Consider the following 20,292-nt stretch of genomic DNA (forward strand, 5'->3'; position numbering starts at 1 on the left):
GGGACAGAGAGGCTGCTAGGAGGGCAATATTATTTGCTGCTGCTACAGCCTATTCACCTAGGATAAAGGACTCTGACGAATGGGGTGTCCACATTTTCCGACGCTCTGACCGTTAAAGGCGACCCCCATGCACCCTCCACGTATTTTCAGAGCGAGGGTACAGCCAGTGTCAAAGGCATGGCCGCCCTTCTTGGTCTTGAGTATGGGCCGCCCACCATCATATCCACTTCCGGGTTGGAGGGAATGGGGGGCAATGTAATCTCCAGATGGCTCGCAGCCCGCTCAATGAGCCCTGTAAAGTCAGAGCGCAGAGAGGCAGTTGCGTAGTAGGGGGCTGTGAAATTCCCCTTGCTCTCCCTAGGGATGGGGGTCATTTCAGTCTCGGTCAGTAGGGTGGATTTTCCGGAGGAAAACCCAAACACTTCCCAACATCCTCGTCGAGGCACCGTTGTCATATGACACCTCAGAATCTGAGGCTAACACAGTCATGGCATCTTCTAGAGCGAAATCTACCCTGAAAAATGCCCACCGCTGCTTCCTCTCATTTAAAGAAAGGATGGAGTAGCTAGGGCATTCCGGGGGATCTGGGAGGCCTAAGCACAGCAATACTGGTGGAGCAGCGACACTGAGCTCTTAAAAGAGCTTTTGGGTTGAATAGAAAAGGCGTGTTCATTCAGCACGACACACCTCCTTTGCATAGAGTTGATCAGGCTGTTGATTCTGGCCTGTGGAATGTTGTCTCACTTCCCTTCAAAGGCTGTGTGAAGTTGCTGGATGTTGGTGGAAACTAGAACACGCTGTCATTCATTCATGCTCAATGGGTGACATGTCTGGTGAGTATGCAGGCCATGGAAGAACTGGGACATTTTCAGCTTCCAGGAATTATGTACAGATCCTTGTGACATGGGGCTGTGCATTATCATGCTGAAACATGAGGTGATGGGGGTGGATGAATGTCACGACAATGTCACGATGTTCATTGGTCGTAGCTTATGCCTGCCCATACCATAACACCACCGCCACCATGGGACAGGACAGTCTGTTCATAACGTTGACATCAGCAAAACGCTCGCCCACACGACACCATACACATAGTTTGCGGTTGTGAGGCCATGGGTTATCTTCTCAAAAATTACGTTGTTGGCTTTTGGTAGAGTAATTTACATTAAATGACCTGGAAACAGCTCTGGTGGAAATTCCTGCAGTCAGCATGCCAATTGCATGATCCCTCAAAACTTGAGAAATCTGTGGCATTGTGTCATGTGACAAAACTGTACATTTTCGATTGTCCCCAGCACACACAGTGCACCTGTGTAATGCTCATGCTGTATAATCAACTTCTTGACATGCCACACCTGTCAATGCTCATGCTGTATAATCAACTTCTTGACATGCCACACCTGTCAGGTGGATGGATTATCTTGGCAAAGGTGAAATGCTCACTAACAGGGATGTAAACAAATTTGTGCACAACATTTTAGAAAAATAAGGTTTTTGTGCATATGGAACATTTCTGGGATATTTTATTTCAGCTCATTAAACATGGGAAGAACATTTTACATTATGCTTTTTTTAAATTATTTTCCTGCATCTGTATTTAGTAAATAACCTCTGTATCCAGTCTTCTTCATCATCTGCACTGACTTCTTAGGGCTAGGGTCTTTTTTTCAGAATTTCCGCCTTACTGACATGCCCAAAGTAAACTGCATGTTACTCCGGGCCAGAAGCCAGGATATGTATATGATTGGTATCATTGGATAGAAATGTTAAAATAATGTATGAGACTACAACACAATTGATATGGTAGCCGAAAATCCAAAGAAAAGCCAACCTGAAATTGTTATTTTTTTAGATCCCATGCTCTTTCAATGGAAAGCTATGGGGTCTATATAATTCCAGCTGCCATATTGCAATTCCTATGGCTTTCACTAGATGTTAACAGTCTTTGATCAAGGTTTCAGGACAGTTTCTTCCAAAACGAGGAAGAATTTTGAGTTTTGGTACCAGGAGTCACAGTTGGAAATCAGTCTGTGGCCGTGTGACGAAGAGGACGCGCACTTGCTCATTTGACTTTCTATTGAAAATACTCCTTTCTGTATGAAATATTACAGTTTATTTACATTTTAGGGTACCTGAGCATTGAATATAAATGCAGTTTGACTTGTTTTAACAAAGTTTAGGGGTAGCTTTTTTGGATTCCTTTGTCTGCATGTTGAACGAGTAGATTGCTCAAATCGATGGCGCCAACTAAAGAGACTTTTTGGGATATAAAGAAGGATTTTATCTAACAAAACGACCATGCATGTTGTAGCTGGGACCATTTGGATAGCAGACAGAGGAATATTTTCACAAAGTAGGTGATTATTTAATCGCTATTTGTGATTTTATGAAGCCTGTGCTGGCTGAAAAATATGTGGATGTGCGGCGCGGTCCTCAAACAATTGCATGGTATGCTTTCGCTGTAAAGCCTATTGTAAATCGGACAATGCAGTTAGATTAACAAGAATTTAAGATTTTAACCGATATAAGATACTTGTATGTTCATACATGTTTAATATTACGATTATTTATTTGAATTGCGCACCCTCCAATTTCACCAGATGTTGTCGTCAGGTGTCCCGCTGACGGGCGCCTAGCCCTAATTATTTTCAAATAAATTGAATCTATTTTTGCACCTGATCCTCTGACGAATCAACTGCTGCTCCAAGACTAAGTAACTAGGCTGCCGAGTCCCCTATGTTAACAGTCCAGACAGAAGGTAAGTGTGGGCACAGGAAATTGAGAAACCGTTTAGTCTGCTGTTGGTTAGTGGTGGTTGAGGATATGTACAGATGTGCTTTCTTAACTTGATCACTCTGTTGTCGCAGATCATTTTCCTGCACAACAGGAAATGCTAACTTGTAGTATATTTAAGGTTTAAAAGGCTTCTAAATTGTGCAATTTTGAATGTCAGGCTTGATTTGCACAAACGCACAATTTATCAACCATTACAAAAATGTCCATTATTACAATCCACATAATAATTCACGTTTCCTGTTGCTGCAGGATTATTTGACTTGTGTGAGAAGCTGGTCAAATTAAGATAGTATATCTGTAGGCCTACTTACAGCACTTTACTGTACTAACCAGGCCCCTTCCTGCACGTGCAGCCTCCCAACACTTGAGATACATCCCAGTTGATCTTTATGTAATCACTCACGCTGCGCTCACTCTCGCAATCTTAACAACACATGCTGGGCTTTGTTTCCATGGAGGCTTCACAACCTAGTTCCCTCTCCACTCATCACTACACACTACAGATCTGCTATCTTAATTTGATCACTCTGTTGTCGCAAAGCATCTTCCTGCGTAGCAGGAAATTCAACTTTGTAGTGTATTCAATGTTTAAAAAGGCTTCATAAGCTTGTCATTTCCTCTTAAAAATGTCAAACTTGATTTGCCCTAACAAAACTTGTATCACCCCTAACAATAAATGTCCATTCATTATAATCCACATATTAAATCATGTCCTTTTACTGCAGGATTATTTGAATGTTGTGAGAAACTAGTCAAATTAAGGTAGTATATCTGTAGCATCTACTAGGCATGGGGTCCTTCTCTCTTTCTGATGAGAAAGTCTCAAGGCCGTTGTGCATTGTAGTATGAGCTCTCCCTTTGGCTTTGGTTACATTGATCTATCATATCAATCTGTCTGTGGTCCATGTACTGTGTACACAACACTCCACAGTGAACTATTGTGAGTATTGTATGTATTGATGTTGTCACTAGAGTCTGCATTTGGTAGACCACAGAACCAACATTGGCAAAATAACTTGTACCACAGTATTCACTATGAAAGTCATAGAGTAGAAGAGATAGGAGATGATAGGAACAGAGTGGAGTGTGTGCGTGAGAGAGAGAGAGTGTGTGTGTTTGTGTGTATATGTGTTTACGTGTTTGGGTGTGCAACCGTGTGTGTTTCCATGCACGTTACATGTGTGTGTTTATTCAGGCAGAGAAATTTGAACATTTATAGATCCATGTACGATAACAAACAGTTTTCCATGACTGCTCACTGTGCGTGTCTGGGGAATAGTCCCTTGGGGTAAGAGTAAACTGCATCTGTTTTCGCCTGGCAGAAGGATTACACCTGCAATTTAGGATTACTATTATTATTATTATTATTATTATCTATGATTATAAATGTGTGTACTGTACAATTCAGTCTGACTGCCAATTTGCCAATAAAGCCTACTATCATCTATACCCGCGGTATTCACATCATTATGAAATCTCATGCAATTTGAAGCATGTTTTCGTTAGCGATTAGATAATCATTGGAGGCATTTCCTGTGAGGCTTTTCCTGTTTTCACACAGAGGAGTTTTCACAGCTGTCCAAAGTTTGGACAGACGCCACACTTGAATAAAGACTGCATTATGGCTGTGGCTTGTTATGCAGAGGGATAGAGAGTCCCTCTTGTCATCCCATTGCTGCTATTGTCTTGAACCAGCTTCACCTGATAGGGAAGGCTTGCTTAGCAGGATGGCCCTGCTAATGGGCCACTGTGCCAAAGTTACTGGGACTGGAGTAAAACATGGAGCTCCTCAAAGGTGTGTTATAGCCTCCATCTCTCTGTAAGGAGAGGAGAGGGTGATGGGGAACTGCTGCTGAGAATCAACAGAATCGCAGTGCTAGCCAGTGTCCGTGTGGAGGAGTCTGTCATAACACCAGTGGTAATGAGCATCACTAAGTAATCTAAGTCAGAGGAGAGAAAAAGAGACGGCTAGATTTATGAGAGCTGGGCTGCCAGTGAGGACGACAATAGAGTAATTATTTTTCTCCAACCTCTCCCACAGCTGTTGGCTTCATATTAACAAATCCCTTTAATAAATGGCTGCATCCAATGGCTCAGTTTGGCCACTTATCGCAGTCACAAAACCAAACCTCCACACCATCAAAACCTAGATTATGACTATGCATTATTAAGGTAGATCTAAAGGTTTCATTTTCTTTCTACCTTTTGAAAGTTTCCAAAATCCTTTTTCTCCTTCTCAGACTCAGGGCAAGTGCCACTGCAGCCTAAGAGGCTTTCACAGAATGCTAACTGAAGAGAAGTGCTGAAACATTGGTCAGGTCTGAGTACCAAAGAGTGTTGTGCAATTACTCAGCTGCTGACAGGAAAGTAAGGATTCATTAGCAATACTATATTCAACAGGGAATAATCACGTGTCCACATTTTGTATCCATTGTATAACCTTGTTCCTTATCGCGGGAAATGGTATTTCAGATATATCCTCTCTCCATGCCATTGCATGTCTTTAGTTTCCGATACACACAGAGATTGAAAACAACAATGACTAAAACAAAAAAAACATGTTGAGTAGCCCTGGCATGACTGACCCGTGTTGGGCCAAAAACGCTGCAGGCACGATTTGTGGATAAAACACAGCCTCGGGTTAGAGATGCTGCCTCACTAGGCGGGCTCCTATCAAATGTATCCTGGCAGTGGCAATAGCAGGGCCTGGGCAGAGCATGCAACAAGGCCACCTTTTTGTTACTATTCCCCCCCGTAACCAGTCCCCCACCCTAAGTGGACCGAGGCAGTGCGGGATGGTGGTGGGGGGGAGCGGGTTGGTAGGGGGGCGACTATAGGTTATATTTCTGCTTCCTCATCACCCACTACCCTTTGAAGTGAGTTATCAATTTCAATGGCAGTGGTGTGTTTGCTGGAAGGGATGGAATATGAAAGGTAAGAAAAGCTCAGTGGAGCAGTGATGCAAATTGCTTTTTGTCTCGCCACACTTTCAACCTCCCCTCCCTCCTTTCTTTCTTTATATCTCCTTCCCCCTTCTCCCTCTGTGACTTTCCATCTCAATCTCTGAGGAGGCGCCTCTTGCGTCAAATCCACGTGCCTCTGTTGAATAATATTTAAAAAAAATGTCCTGACACTTTCACAGCAAGCGTGTGAACACATCTGATCATTACTACTGAACAAATGCCGCCGAGTAAGCTACTCTATCCATAAAACGTAGCTGGTGTTGGGCCCTATTAGAAGGTGCAAGATGGCTTTAAAGAGTTTACGACAAGAGCTGAACTGGAATGCCTCGCACACGGAATGGCAGCAAAAGTCTGCTGACGCCTGAATCCCAAAGCAACTTCACACTTTCCTCCTGTCTTTTGAATAGATTGAGTGAGAAGACCTGATCCACCCAGCATTCATCCAGATGTCCACAGTACGGCCTGATGTTAACCCACTTCAGTCACTGGAAAAGCGCTCAGAAAAGACGCATCCCTTGTTCCACTCACATAGCCTACCGACAGTATACAGCACTGCTACAGAACGTTTCCTAATAATAATAGACAACAGATGTATACCCACAGCTGTATAACGTATCTATCCACCCAGTACCCTGGTATACTTGTATCTGGGTATATGTAGAATCCTTTGAACAGCTTGTCCACACTGCACAGAATATCTGAAATGGAACGCCATATTTTGCTCCAATGCCCTGTGAAATAAAAACACAATACAAATGTTGCTTTTGTATGACAGGGTGAAGTGGAGAAACCAACCACGACAAATTACAATGTCTAGAAATGGCATAGCAGCCAGTAAACAGGCACAGCAGTCTCAATGCAGTGTGTGTCATGTTCATTTACAGGAGGTTTCACTCCTCAGATACTGAGACTCAAGCAACAAAAAAGCATTTTCTGGTTGGATGATTGGATTTCCCAGAGGGCATTGTTCTTCTCTGAGGACTTACAGGGTTTGTCATCATTTTGTCTTTTGCTCATCATTTCCTAAGTATAGCCTGTTGCAGAGTTGATGAGCGTTTCAATGGGGCACTATCTCTTGGGCTGTATAGCCTAAATACCTTCCACTCTCTCTCGGTCCTCTCTACTCCTTCATTATTTAGCTTGTCCCGGACATAACATTCCGGGCTTGTGAAGGGGAAATGAATTTAGGCAGCCCTTTTTGTGAGCACAAGCCAATAGCTCCGTGGTTGGCATCAGTGCAGTTAACTGACTGTATGCAATTTATTTGATATGATTGGTGCATCTGCAGGCCTTTTTGTGTCCCAGAATGACGTTGACTTGAGTGGCAATTTATCTGTATAGGGAGGCATCGGAAGAGGGGATAAGATTATTAGGGCTCTTTTTAGCTCGAGGGGAAGAGGGGAAGTTGACAAGAGTTTCTATCTCCGCCGTGGACGTCAGAATGTAAACCAGTCTAACATTAGAGATGAGTCTCTTTCTCTCCATGCAATTTCTCCCACTTTACTTGCCTCTCATCCTCTTCCTCCGTGTGTGTGTGTTGATGTGTGTGTGTGTCTGTGTATGTGTGTGTGCACGGGCATTGGTGTAGTCACGAGCCTACGTTTGTGCGCGCATGCTGTGTGTGAGTAAGTGTGTGCCAGAGTTAGTATGTAGCTTAGTGCCGCTGTGTGTATGGCTGAGTGTGGGTATGTCACGCTCTGACCTTTTAATATCTCTGTTATCTTTATATTTAGGTTAGGTCAGGGTGTGACGAGGGTGGGTATGCTAGTTTTTGTCTAGGGTTTTTGTATGTTTAGGCGCTTTGTAGGTCTAGGTATATATCAGTCTATGGTGGCCTGATATGGTTCCCAATCAGAGTCAGCTGTTTATCGTTGTCTCTGATTGGGGATTATACAGTATTTAGGTGGCCATTTTCCCTTTTGTGTTCGTGGGTTCTTGTTCTATGTTTAGTTGCCTGTCTGCACTACTCATATTAGCATCACGGTTTGTTATTTTGTTCAGTATTCATTCGTTAAATAAAGAAGAATGTACGTATACCACGCTACACCTTGGTCTCCTTCATATGACGAATGTGACAGGGTATGTTTCAGAGGGTTGCTCTGCCAAGCTTCTGCCTTTCCATAGCCTTTCAAATTCCTCTGACTCCACCACACAGAAAATAATATATTCTAAGCAAACAGAGCTAGGAGTCTCAATTCCTCATGCATTATGTAGGTCTGAGAAGAAGCCTTTTTGCAATTGCAGTAGTGTAGCGAAAACATACCCAAATCTGATATTGTCAACAATGAGATCATGTAATACATTGACATTTAGAGATCGATGTCAGGCAACCACAATTCAGGAAGCGAGTTCTCATCTTTGAAAAAGCCTCCTGCTGTTTCTGACCCACAATTGTCAGTCAGTGTGGAGGTTTGCACATACATTCTTGACCAGGGACACACTTAAATAAGCAATACCTCCTCTCACTTGGTGTGACTTACAGGAGAGTGTGTGTGTGTGTGTGTGTGTGGGGGGGGGGTATTTATTTCAATGCATTTGGGTACATCTTCGCATTATAAATCAACTGATATGGTAGCTTAACGACTTTAAATCATTTTGGGATATCCAAGGAGTCATGTTATTTCTGAGAGAGATTGAATCTTTCCTCACAAGCATATTTCAAGCCAAACTGGGAGAAGGATCGTTCTTGAATTATGGTGGCATTTGGGCATGGCATTTTGGGAAAAATGAATTGCATTTTTCTAGATGTATTTGAATAAAATCTAAATCAACTAATATGGTAGCTTAACGACTTTAAATATGTTTTACCATTATGATAACTTGTACCACCAGTTGGAGTAGTAACACCAATGATGGTAACGCCAATGAGAAATGTTATGTAAATCAGGATCTGAAATAGAGGCCACAAATGCTTCAATGTAAGGTCATCAATTCTTTCAAAATAATTGACTAAAGTGATATGATTAATTATTTTGCTCACAATGTTATTTCCCTTCACTTAAAATGACTAACACCAAGTGACACTTTGGATTTAGACACCCCAAATGAATATTTAGTCAGCCACCAATTGTGCAAGTTCTCCCACTTAAAAAGATGAGAGAGGCCTGTAATTTTCATCATAGGTACACTTCAACTATGACAGACAAAATGAGAAAAAAATCCAGAAAATCACATTGTAGGATTTTGAATGAATTTATTTGCAAATTATGGTGGAAAATAAGTATTTGGTCACCTACAAACAAGCAAGATTTCTGTAACAGACTTGTAACTTCTTCTTTAAGAGGCTCCTCTGTCCTCCACTCGTTACCTGTATTAAAGGCACCTGTTTGAACTTGTTATCAGTATAAAAGACACCTGTCCACAACCTCAAACAGTCACACTCCAAACTCCACTATGGCCAAGACCAGAGAGCTGGGACCAAAGTAACAAAGCCTACCATCAGTAACACACTACGCCGCCAGGGACTCAAATCCTGCAGTACCAGACGTGTCCCCCTGCTTAAGCCAGTACATGTCCAGGCCCATCTGAAGTTTGCTAGAGAACATTTGGATGATCCAGAAGAAGATCGAGAGAATGTCATATGGTCAGATGAAACCAAAATATAACTTTTTGGTAAAAACTCAACTCGTCGTGTTTGGAGGACAAAGAATTCTGAGTTGCATCCAAAGAACACCATACCTACTGTGAAGCATGGGGGTGGAAACATCATGCTTTGGGGCTGTTTTTCTGCAAAAGGACCAGGACGACTGATCCGTCCGTGTAAAGGAAAGAATGAATGAGGCCATGTATCGTGAGATTTTGAGTGAAAACCTTCCATCAGCAAGGGCATTGAAGATGAAACTGGGTCTTTCAGCATAATAATGATCCCAAACACACCGCCCGGGCAACGAAGGAGTGGCTTCGTAAGAAGCATTTCAAGGTCCTGGAGTGGCCTAGCCAGTCTCCAGATCTCAACCCCATAGAAAATCTTTGGAGGGAGTTGAAAGTCCGTGTTGCCCAGCAACAGCCCCAAAACATCACTTCTCTAGAGGAGATCTGCATGGAGGAATGGGCCAAAATACCAGCAACAGTGTGTGAAAACCTTGTGAAGACTTACAGAAAATGTTTGACCTCTGTCATTGCCAACAAAGGGTATATAACAAAGTATTGAGATAAACTTTTGTTATTGACCAAATACTTATTTTCCACCATAATTTGCAAATAAATTCATTAAAAATCCTACAATGTGATTTTCTGGATTTTATTCTCCTCATTTTGTCTGTCATAGTTGAAGTGTACCTATGATGAAAATTACAGGCCTCTCTCATATTTTTAAGTGGGAGAACTTGCACAATTGGTGGCTGACTAAATACTTTTTTGCCCCACTGTATATATCTATATATACTGATACTTTGGAGGGGAATACACACTGTTGCATGTGATAGAGCAGAACTGGACATGTAGTTGTCAGATGGGGCTTCATTTGACTACAACACAAGTACACTGGCTGAGAATATTTCAGGGGGAATAATGCCCCACGCATGCTGGATTTTTGCTGGCAAACCGTAATACATAGAGGATATAAAATTGACTACCCCTTTCAACAACATCCAGTTCCCTGAATTTAATCCATTACATGAAATAAACCCTGTTGTTCTCCTTCCATTTCTCTGTATTTCCCATCCCACTGAATTCAATCTGGGATGTTACAGTGGGTATTTCAGAGAGAGAGAGAGAGCGAAAGAGAGAGAGTGAGAGCGAGAGGAGGCAGAAATCCGTCCGCTCCCACATGCAACAGCCCACATCCTTCTCGGAATGAAGGGAAGGGAATAATGAAGACGGGCATTGGGCAACCCTGACATGCACCCACTAATCCTCCTCCCTTCATGCCACCCTCTGTTTCCCCTCCTTTTAGTTAGCTCCCTTAGCCACTGTTGTCGGCCTGCATAATTAAAAGCTCAGGAATTGTTTTGGGGATCAGCTTTAGCATAACTGCTGATGCAAACCGCTTGGCCTAGAAAGCACCTTACTTGTTCTTGGGTTAATTTTCCTCTCTGCGGGAACTCTTATGTAAGGCAGCGAGACAGCACAGGGAGGAGAGACAGTGAGCCCAGTATTTTTGGTTTAAAATCTGAGTTCTTAAGCTGAATTGTCTAAGATCTTCCATGGTTACAGGGTTTCTCATTAAATGCAATCATCCCTGCTGAAGAGCAACACAGTGATTTGACAAGTGTCTTTCGATACAGTATGTTTGACCATTGACAACTCGCTATTCTTTTCTCAATTATTTTCTCAGATAAAACTCAGTGAGGGGAAAAAACGAACAGATACTGTAGCTTGCAGGATAGCCAATTAGAGTCCTCGATGACATGATGCATTGGGAGAGCAGAATGATGACACTCCATCTCTAGTCAGCATGAGCAGCGACACCTATTCTCACCTCTGTACCTCCCACTGTGGCTTGCTGAAATGACTTGCTGTCCAGTCACAGGCACACGGCGCTAACACTTCATATATGAAATAACTGTGAGCGGCTCCTTCACACTCAAGCCTGTAGACGTAGCTTGATTAATCTTCTAATCATACACGGTGTCAGTGGAGTGGAGTGGCAATCTCTGCTCTCCACCACGAAGGTAGCGGGACAGGCCAGTAGCTCACTGCAGAGCATTTCTTATTCCAGCTTCAGCTTTTTACTGTTAGAACCTTTTGAGACTTATCCAGAGGTCAGAGTTGATTGGCTTTTGATATGTTCTAGTGGAGGTATTGATCTTGCATCACTACAGTGCTATATGTGTACTGTGTAGTAAGGTGAACAGAAATACATCAGTCAGACATCCACGTATAATTGCCACTCAGCTATTTATCTAACAGAGACAAATCTAGGTTTGTGTGTTCATTTCCCAGTGCACAATATTCACATCAGATAGGAGAGCACAGTGTTCAGTGTCCTTTGCCCAACATCCAGCTGGGCCCATCAGTGACAGAGAGACAGCACCATGAGACGGCCACATGAGACCACTACAAATAAATAAATAGAGAAAGCTCCGTCGGTGCTGCATCCCGAACAGCACACCGAGAGTAGCACTGGCGGCGATTAAACCCACTTTCATTTGTCACTCCGCCTCATCCGTTGCGTCGGCCATTTTCGAACGCTGTGAAAGAACAGGTGGGGAGATTATCGCTCCACAATGAGCTGCAGAAGACAATATGTTGTCAATTCCCAACGCTTCCCTGTGACAAGCAGACAAGATGCAGCAGCCTATGTGTATGTGCATAGGGCTGCGGCTATGGCCTGAAGGCTATACATGCCGGCTCATTGTTCACTGTCGACGACACCCCTGAATCAGTGCATAACTACTGTAGTCTAACCACAGGGAATTCATGACATGCCTGCCTTCCCTTGACATTTGGAGCACTATCCCTAATTGCATGATAAGCCATATCTGCATCATTAATAACAGTGTAAGCAGTAAATCATTAGTGTTTGTCACTGTGTGTGTGATTGCTGTTAAATGAGCATGAGGGTATAGCTCAGCTAGAGTCCCCCCAAGCCATGCTATGCTAGGCTATGGAATGCGCCTATCCAGTATACAGTAATAGCAGCACTCAGTCAGACTGTCTGTGTTCCCTTAAGGCTCGGCACCCTCTTCTGCTCACCCACTTCCCCCAGCTAGGCCAATCTCACACTTAGTAACCATGGGTACGCCCCATAGGAATTCGTTTATCATCCTTACACATTTCTTGGGTACAAAATGCTGTAAAACCTGTTTCTTTTTTGCTGGGTTTCAAAACAACTTCCCATACTTTCAGTGGTTTTCCAAAAATGAGCCCTGAAATGAGTTCTAGGGCCAGCTGATTTTTACAGCTGTGAATCCAAGGGTTTTCAGCTGGTTCTCATCAAAGACATATCAAGAGTGGAGGGAATGAGGTGGTGAGAGAGAGAACGAGAGATAGAGAGGGGAAAGGAGAGACATGGGGGCAAAAACTGAGAGGTGGAGTGGGAAGGAGAGATTGCAGAGGAGGTACAGCAAGCAATGCATGATAAACAAGACAGGATATATGTGATGTGGAGGAGGCTGAGAGAGAGAGCAATTAGGATGTGCAGACTGTGGCGGATAAGTGATGCATAAGTCTTTGAGAAAGCAACAAAAAAAATGAAAGAACTTGTACAGACAGTGTCGAAACTTGGCAGAGAAGCATGATTCAGCAGACGTGAGTCTTACTGGCGAAGAACAGGTTTAATTCTGGTACTATAAAGTCTCACTCAACTCCAGCCCAACTACCTCAGCACACAGGCTTAGGGAATTGACACTGAGACTGGCTGGAGCCAGGGTTTATCAAAAGTGATTCTAGAGCAGGTTGAAGTTCTATGAACAAATGTTAATTGATTGACAGACATTATATATTTCAATCCCCCTGTCTAAATGCAAGCGAGAGAAAAATAATTCCCATGTTCACATGACTGAAAATGACAGATAATGGTTGATAATGACAGCCATTATCATCTATAGCCAAGGTAGGAGCACAGCTAAGTCACACTTTTTAACACATGCTAGTTAACTAGGCTCACGTCTTGGCAGTTGTTCAGATTCTCCATATTCTCCAGATTTCTCTTCAAAGTCCCAAATACAGTGACTTGCGAAAGTATTCATCCCCCTTGGCATTTTTACTATTTTGTTACCTTAGAACCTGGAATTAAAATATATTTTGGGGGGGATTTATATAATTTGATTTGTACAAAATGCCTACCTCTTTGAAAATGCAAAATATTTTTTATTGTGAAACAAACAAGAAATAAGACAAAAAAACGGAAAAGTTGAGCGTGCATAACTATTCACCCCCCAAAGTCAATACTTTGTAGAGCCACCTTTTGCAGCAATACAGCTGCAGGTTTCTTGGGGTATGTCTCTATAAGCTTGGAACATCTAGCCACTGGGATTTTTGTCCATTCGTCAAGAAAAAACTGCTCCATCTCCTTCAAGTTGGATGGGTTCCGCTGGTGTACAGAAATCTTTCAGTCAAACCACAGATTCTCAATTGGACTGAGGTCAGGGCTTTGACTAGGCCATTCCAGAACATTTAAATATTTCCCCTTAAACCACTCGAGTGTTACTTTAGCAGTTTGCTAAAGGGTCATTGTCCAGCTGGAAGGTGAACCTCTGTCCCAGACTCAAATCTCTGGAAGACTGAAACAGGTTTCCCTCAAGAATTTCCCTGTATTTAGCACTATCCATCATTCCTTCAATTCTGACAAGCTTCCCAGTCCCTGCCGATGAAAACCTTCCCCACAGCATAATGCTGCCACCACCATGTGTCACTGTGGGGATGGCATTCTCAGGGTGATGAGAGGTGTTGGATTTGCGTCATAGCGTTTTCCTTGATGGCCAAAAAGCTCTCATCACCCTGAGTACCTTCTTCCATATGTTTGGAGAGTCGCCCACATGCCTTTTGGTGAACACCAAACGTCAGAGACTGTAACGTTCTTTGCTTCACGGAAACGTGGCTTACTGGAGAGACGCAATCCGAAGCGGTGCAGCCAACAGGTTTCTCCACGCATCGCGCAGACAGGAAAAAACATCTTTCTGGTAAAAAGAGGGGCGGGGGCGTATGCCTTATGACTAACGTGACATGGTGCGATGAAAGAAACATACAGGAACTCAAATCCTTCTGTTCACCTGATTTAGAATTCCTCACAATCAAATGTAGACCGCATTATCTACCAAGAGAATTCTCTTCGATTATAATCACAGCCGTATATATCCCCCCCCAAGCAGACACATCGATGGCTCTGAACGAACTTTATTTAACTCTCTGCAAACTGGAAACAATTTATCCGGAGGCTGCATTCATTGTAGCTGGGGATTTTAACAAGGCTAATCTGAAAACAAGACTCCCCAAATTTTATCAGCATATCGATTGCGCAACCAGGGGAGGAAAGACCTTGGACCATTGTTACTCTAACTTCCGCGACGCATATAAGGCCCTGCCCCGCCCCCCTTTCGGAAAAGCTGACCACGACTCCATTTTGTTGATCCCTGCCTACAGACAGAAACTAAAACAAGAGGCTCCCACGCTGAGGTCTGTCCAACGCTGGTCCGACCAAGCTGACTCCACACTCCAAGACTGCTTCCATCACGTGGACTGGGAGATGTTTCGTATTGCGTCAGATAACAACATTGACGAATACGCTGATTCGGTGTGCGAGTTCATTAGAACGTGCGTTGAAGATGTCGTTCCCATAGCAACGATTAAAACATTCCCTAACCAGAAACCGTGGATTGATGGCAGCATTCGTGTGAAACTGAAAGCGCGAACCACTGCTTTTAATCAGGGCAAGGTGTCTGGTAACATGACCGAATACAAACAGTGCAGCTATTCCCTCCGCAAGGCTATCAAACAAGCTAAGCGCCAGTACAGAGACAAAGTAGAATCTCAATTCAACGGCTCAGACACAAGAGGCATGTGGCAGGGTCTACAGTCAATCACGGACTACAGGAAGAAACCCAGCCCAGTCACGGACCAGGATGTCTTGCTCCCAGGCAGACTAAATAACTTTTTTGCCCGCTTTGAGGACAATACAGTGCCACTGACACGGCCTGCAACGAAAACATGCGGTCTCTCCTTCACTGCAGCCGAGGTGAGTAAGACATTTAAACGTGTTAACCCTCGCAAGGCTGCAGGCCCAGATGGCATCCCCAGCCGCGCCCTCAGAGCATGCGCAGACCAGCTGGCCGGTGTGTTTACGGACATATTCAATCAATCCCTATACCAGTCTGCTGTTCCCACATGCTTCAAGAGGGCCACCATTGTTCCTGTTCCCAAGAAAGCTAAGGTAACTGAGCTAAATGACTACCGCCCCGTAGCACTCACATCCGTCATCATGAAGTGCTTTGAGAGACTAGTCAAGGACCATATCACCTCCACCCTACCTGACACCCTAGACCCACTCCAATTTGCTTACCGCCCAAATAGGTCCACAGACGATGCAATCTCAACCACACTGCACACTGCCCTAACCCATCTGGACAAGAGGAATACCTATGTGAGAATGCTGTTCATCGACTACAGCTCGGCATTCAACACCATAGTACCCTCCAAGCTCGTCATCAAGCTCGAGACCCTGGGTCTCGACCCCGCCCTGTGCAACTGGGTACTGGACTTCCTGACGGGCCGCCCCCAGGTGGTGAGGGTAGGCAACAACATCTCCTCCCCGCTGATCCTCAACACTGGGGCCCCACAAGGTTGCGTTCTGAGCCCTCTCCTGTACTCCCTGTTCACCCACGACTGCGTGGCCACGCACGCCTCCAACTCAATCATCAAGTTTGCGGACGACACAACAGTGGTAGGCTTGATTACCAACAACGATGAGACGGCCTACAGGGAGGAGGTGAGGGCCCTCGGAGTGTGGTGTCAGGAAAACAACCTCACACTCAACGTCAACAAAACTAAGGAGATGATTGTGGACTTCAGGAAACAGCAGAGGGAACACCCCCCTATCCACATCGATGGAACAGTAGTGGAGAGGGTAGCAAGTTTTAAGTTCCTCGGCATACACATCACAGACAAACTGAATTGGTCCACTCACACAGACAGCATCGTGAAGAAGGCGCAGCAGCGCCTCTTCAACCTCAGGAGGCTGAAGAAATTCGGCTTGTCATCAAAAGCACTCACAAACTTCTACAGATGCACAATCGAGAGCATCCTGGCGGGCTGTATCACCGCCTGGTATGGCAACTGCACCGCCCTCAACCGTAAGGCTCTCCAGAGGGTAGTGAGGTCTGCACAACGCATCACCGGGGGCAAACTACCTGCCCTCCAGGACACCTACACCACCCGATGTCACAGGAAGGCCATAAAGATCATCAAGGACATCAACCACCCGAGCCACTGCCTGTTCACCCCGCTATCATCCAGAAGGCGAGGTCAGTACAGGTGCATCAAAGCTGGGACCGAGAGACTGAAAAACAGCTTCTATCTCAAGGCCATCAGACTGTTAAACAGCCACCACTAACACTGAGTGGCTGCTGCCAACACACTGACACTGACTCAACTCCAGCCACTTTAATAATGGGAATTGATGGGAAATGATGTAAATATATCACTAGCCACTTTAAACAATGCTACCTTATATAAATGTTACTTACCCTACATTATTCATCTCATACGCATACGTATATACTGTACTCTATATCATCGACGGTATCCTTATGTAATACATGTATCACTAGCCACTTTATACTATACTATGCCACTTTGTTTACATACTCATCTCATTTGTACATACTGTACCCGATACCATCTACTGTATCTTGCCTATGCTGCTCTGTACCATCACTCATTCATATATCCTTATGTACATATTCTTTATCCCCTTACACTGTGTACAAGACAGTAGTTTGGAATTGTTAGTTAGATTACTTGTTATTACTGCATTGTCGGAACTAGAAGCACAAGCATTTCGCTACACTCGCATTAACATCTGCTAACCATGTGTATGTGACAAATAAAATTTGATTTGATTTGATTTGGTGTTAGCTTGCTTCTTCTTTAAGCAATGGCTTTTTTTCTGACCACTCTTCTGTAAAGCCCAGCTGTGTGGAGTGTATGGCTTAAAGTGGTACTATGGACAGATACTCCAATCTCCGCTGTTGGAGCATTGCAGCTCCTTCAGGGTTATCTTTGGTCTCTTTGTTGCCTCGAATTAATACCCACCTTGTCTGGTCCATTAGTTTTGGTGGGCAGCACTCTCTTGGCAGGTTTGTTGTGGTGCCATACTCTTTCCATTTTTTAATAATGGATTTAAATAGTGCTTCGTGGGAAGTATCTGATATTTTTTTAGAACCCAACCCTGATCTGTACTTCTCCACAACTTTGTCCCTGGCCTGTTTGGAGAGCTCCTTGGTCTTCATGGTGCAACTTGTTTGTTGGTGTCCATTGCTTAGTGGTGTTGCAGACTCTGGGGCCTTACAGAACATACAGTTGAATTCGGAAGTTTACATACACTTAGGTTGGAGTCATTAAAACTCATTTTTCAACCACTCTACAAATATCTTGTTAACCTCTCTGGGATATGTGGGATGGTGGCGTCCCACTTGGCCAAAAGCCAGAGAAAATGCAGAGCGCCAAATTAAAATAAATTCCTAAAAAATCTAACTTTCATGAAATCACACATGTAAGATACCAAATTAAAGCTACAAGTGTTGTGAATCCAGCCAACATGTCAGATTTCAAAAAGGCTTTTCGGCGAAAGCAAACAATGCTATTATCCATAAACAAAAGAGAGAAAACATATTTCAACCCTGCAGGCGCGACACTAAACGCAGAAATAAAAATATAAATCATGCCTTACCTTTGACGAGCTTCTTCTGTTGGCACTCCAATATGTACCATAAACATCACAAATGGTCATTTTGTTCAATTCATTCCGTCCATATATATCCAAAATGTCCATTTATTTGGCACATTTCATCCAGAAAAACACCGGTTCCAACTTGCGCAACGTGACTACAAAATATCTCAAAAGTTACCTGTAGACTTTACATTTCAAACTACTTTTGTAATACAACTTTAGGTATTTTTTAAATTGAATAATTGCGAAAATTGAAGATGGAATGATCCGTGTATCATCAGCTCTGTCAGGAGGAATGGGCCAAAATTCCACCAACTTATTGTGGGAAGCTTGTGGAAGGCTACCTGAAATGTTTGACCCAAGTTAAACAATTTAAATGCAATGCTACCAAATACTAATTGAGTGCATGTAAGCTTCTGAACCACTGGGAATGTGATGAAAGAACTAGAAGCTGAACTAAATAATTCTCTCTGCTATTATTCTGACATTTCACATTCTTAAAATAAAGTGGTGATCCTAACTGACCAAACACGGGGAATTTTTACTAGGATTACATGTCAGGAATTGTGAAAAACTGAGTTTAAACGTATTTGGCTAAGGTGTATGTAAACTTCCAACTTCATGTGACAGATCATGTGACATTTAGATTGCATATTGGTGGACTTTGTTGAACTAATCATGACTTCTGAAGGTAATTGGTTGCACCAGATCATATTTAGGGGATTCATAGCAAAGGGGGTGAATACATTTTTTTTTTTCACTTGACCAATTTGGACTATTTTGTGTTTGTCCATTAGATTAAATAAAAATCAATTTAAATTGCAGGTTATAATGCAACAAAATAGGAAAAATGCCAAGGGGGATGAATATTTTGCAAGGCACTGTAGGACCAGCAAGAGGTACACCAAAAGTTTTAGTGGCCCCCACTACTAACAGTGTGTACAACACTAGTCACAAGTCACATGACTGTAATGGGCAAGCAGGTGGACCTCTGGTGCTGCACTGTATAATGATACTCCTGCCACACAGACTGTAATGTACAGTGGGTATGACAGCCTGCACTTCTAATGAGCCATGACAGGCCTTTTTGAGCAGAGCAGACAAGTGGGAGCCTCCAACCATTAGAAGTCAAGTTGGTAAAGTCCTGTTGAGTCTGCAGTGTGAACTTACTGCCATTGGTACTAGGGACATTAATATGTATGCTCCAGTTTAACTGTGGAATACCCCTCTTGATCCGTCTAATTAAAAGCAGAATGCCATTGTTAACTTATGTGGCTATAACGTGGCCACTTACATACACCAAGGGTGCCCCAAAAAATGATGAATGTTTGATGATTTAGTTCATGTGTGACATCATATGTGACTGACAATTGTATTAACCCAGTGTTTCCAAATCCAGCCAATCAATAAAAGATGCAGACAAAGTGCAAAAGCAATTAGGTGTTACAGTATGGTCCTCGAAGGACAAAACACAACAACCACATGTGTCTGTGTGTCCAGAAAGACTGTCAATACCTTGTTCTATAAGATTAATACAAAAAAAAAAAGTTAGAAACACAGGATGACCTCATTTGCTTTCAAACAGATTTCAAGAATAGTGCTTGCTGAAAGCCTGTGTGTGCTGGAATCTCCAACCAACGCAATTAATCCACTAAGGCAAATGATTAAAAACACTAACATTTCCAATCTGAACCGCAATTGCCTTTTAAATGGAACGTGCCGCCATTTGTTTCATTAACTTTAATAATGAAAGAGGGCGTGCTGCATGTACATGGAAGAGGTTTCTTGCTTTATTGCAAAGTTGTCGAAATTAAAAATGGGCATATCAAAGCTCAGAGGCAGCCATTAAGACAATTACTGGCTGACTAAACATGACAAAGCTCCCCTTAGCTTGTGACTCATTTGTGTAATGGAGGAGATGGTCATGTGACATGGCCCGCCACATGTCTCTTCGCTGGTAAAAATCAACATGGCAGCGTTATGGGTTGTAACAGACAGGAACTCCCCACCCACTCACTTAAGCTGCCACATAAAGTGTACAGTGTACAAAACATTAGGAACACCTGCTCTTTCCATAACATAAGACTGACGAAGTGAATCTAGGTGAAAGCTATGATCCCTTATTGATGTCACTTGTTAAATCCATGTCAATCAGTGTAGATGGGAAGGAGACAGGTTAAAGGTTGATTTTTAAGCCGTGAGACA

At 43.2% G+C, this 20,292-nt stretch overlaps 1 protein-coding gene across 1 annotated transcript in view; it reads right to left on the reverse strand.

Moving 5' to 3' along the window:
- The window catches only part of LOC139422074 (gamma-aminobutyric acid receptor subunit beta-2), a 90,270-nt gene that overhangs the window by 61,782 nt on the left and 8,196 nt on the right, over positions 1–20,292 (reverse strand). The gene's annotated exons all lie outside the window — the stretch shown is intronic.

This window comes from Oncorhynchus clarkii, chromosome 12 (assembly GCF_045791955.1).
Source record: "Oncorhynchus clarkii lewisi isolate Uvic-CL-2024 chromosome 12, UVic_Ocla_1.0, whole genome shotgun sequence".
NCBI lineage: Eukaryota > Metazoa > Chordata > Actinopteri > Salmoniformes > Salmonidae > Oncorhynchus > Oncorhynchus clarkii.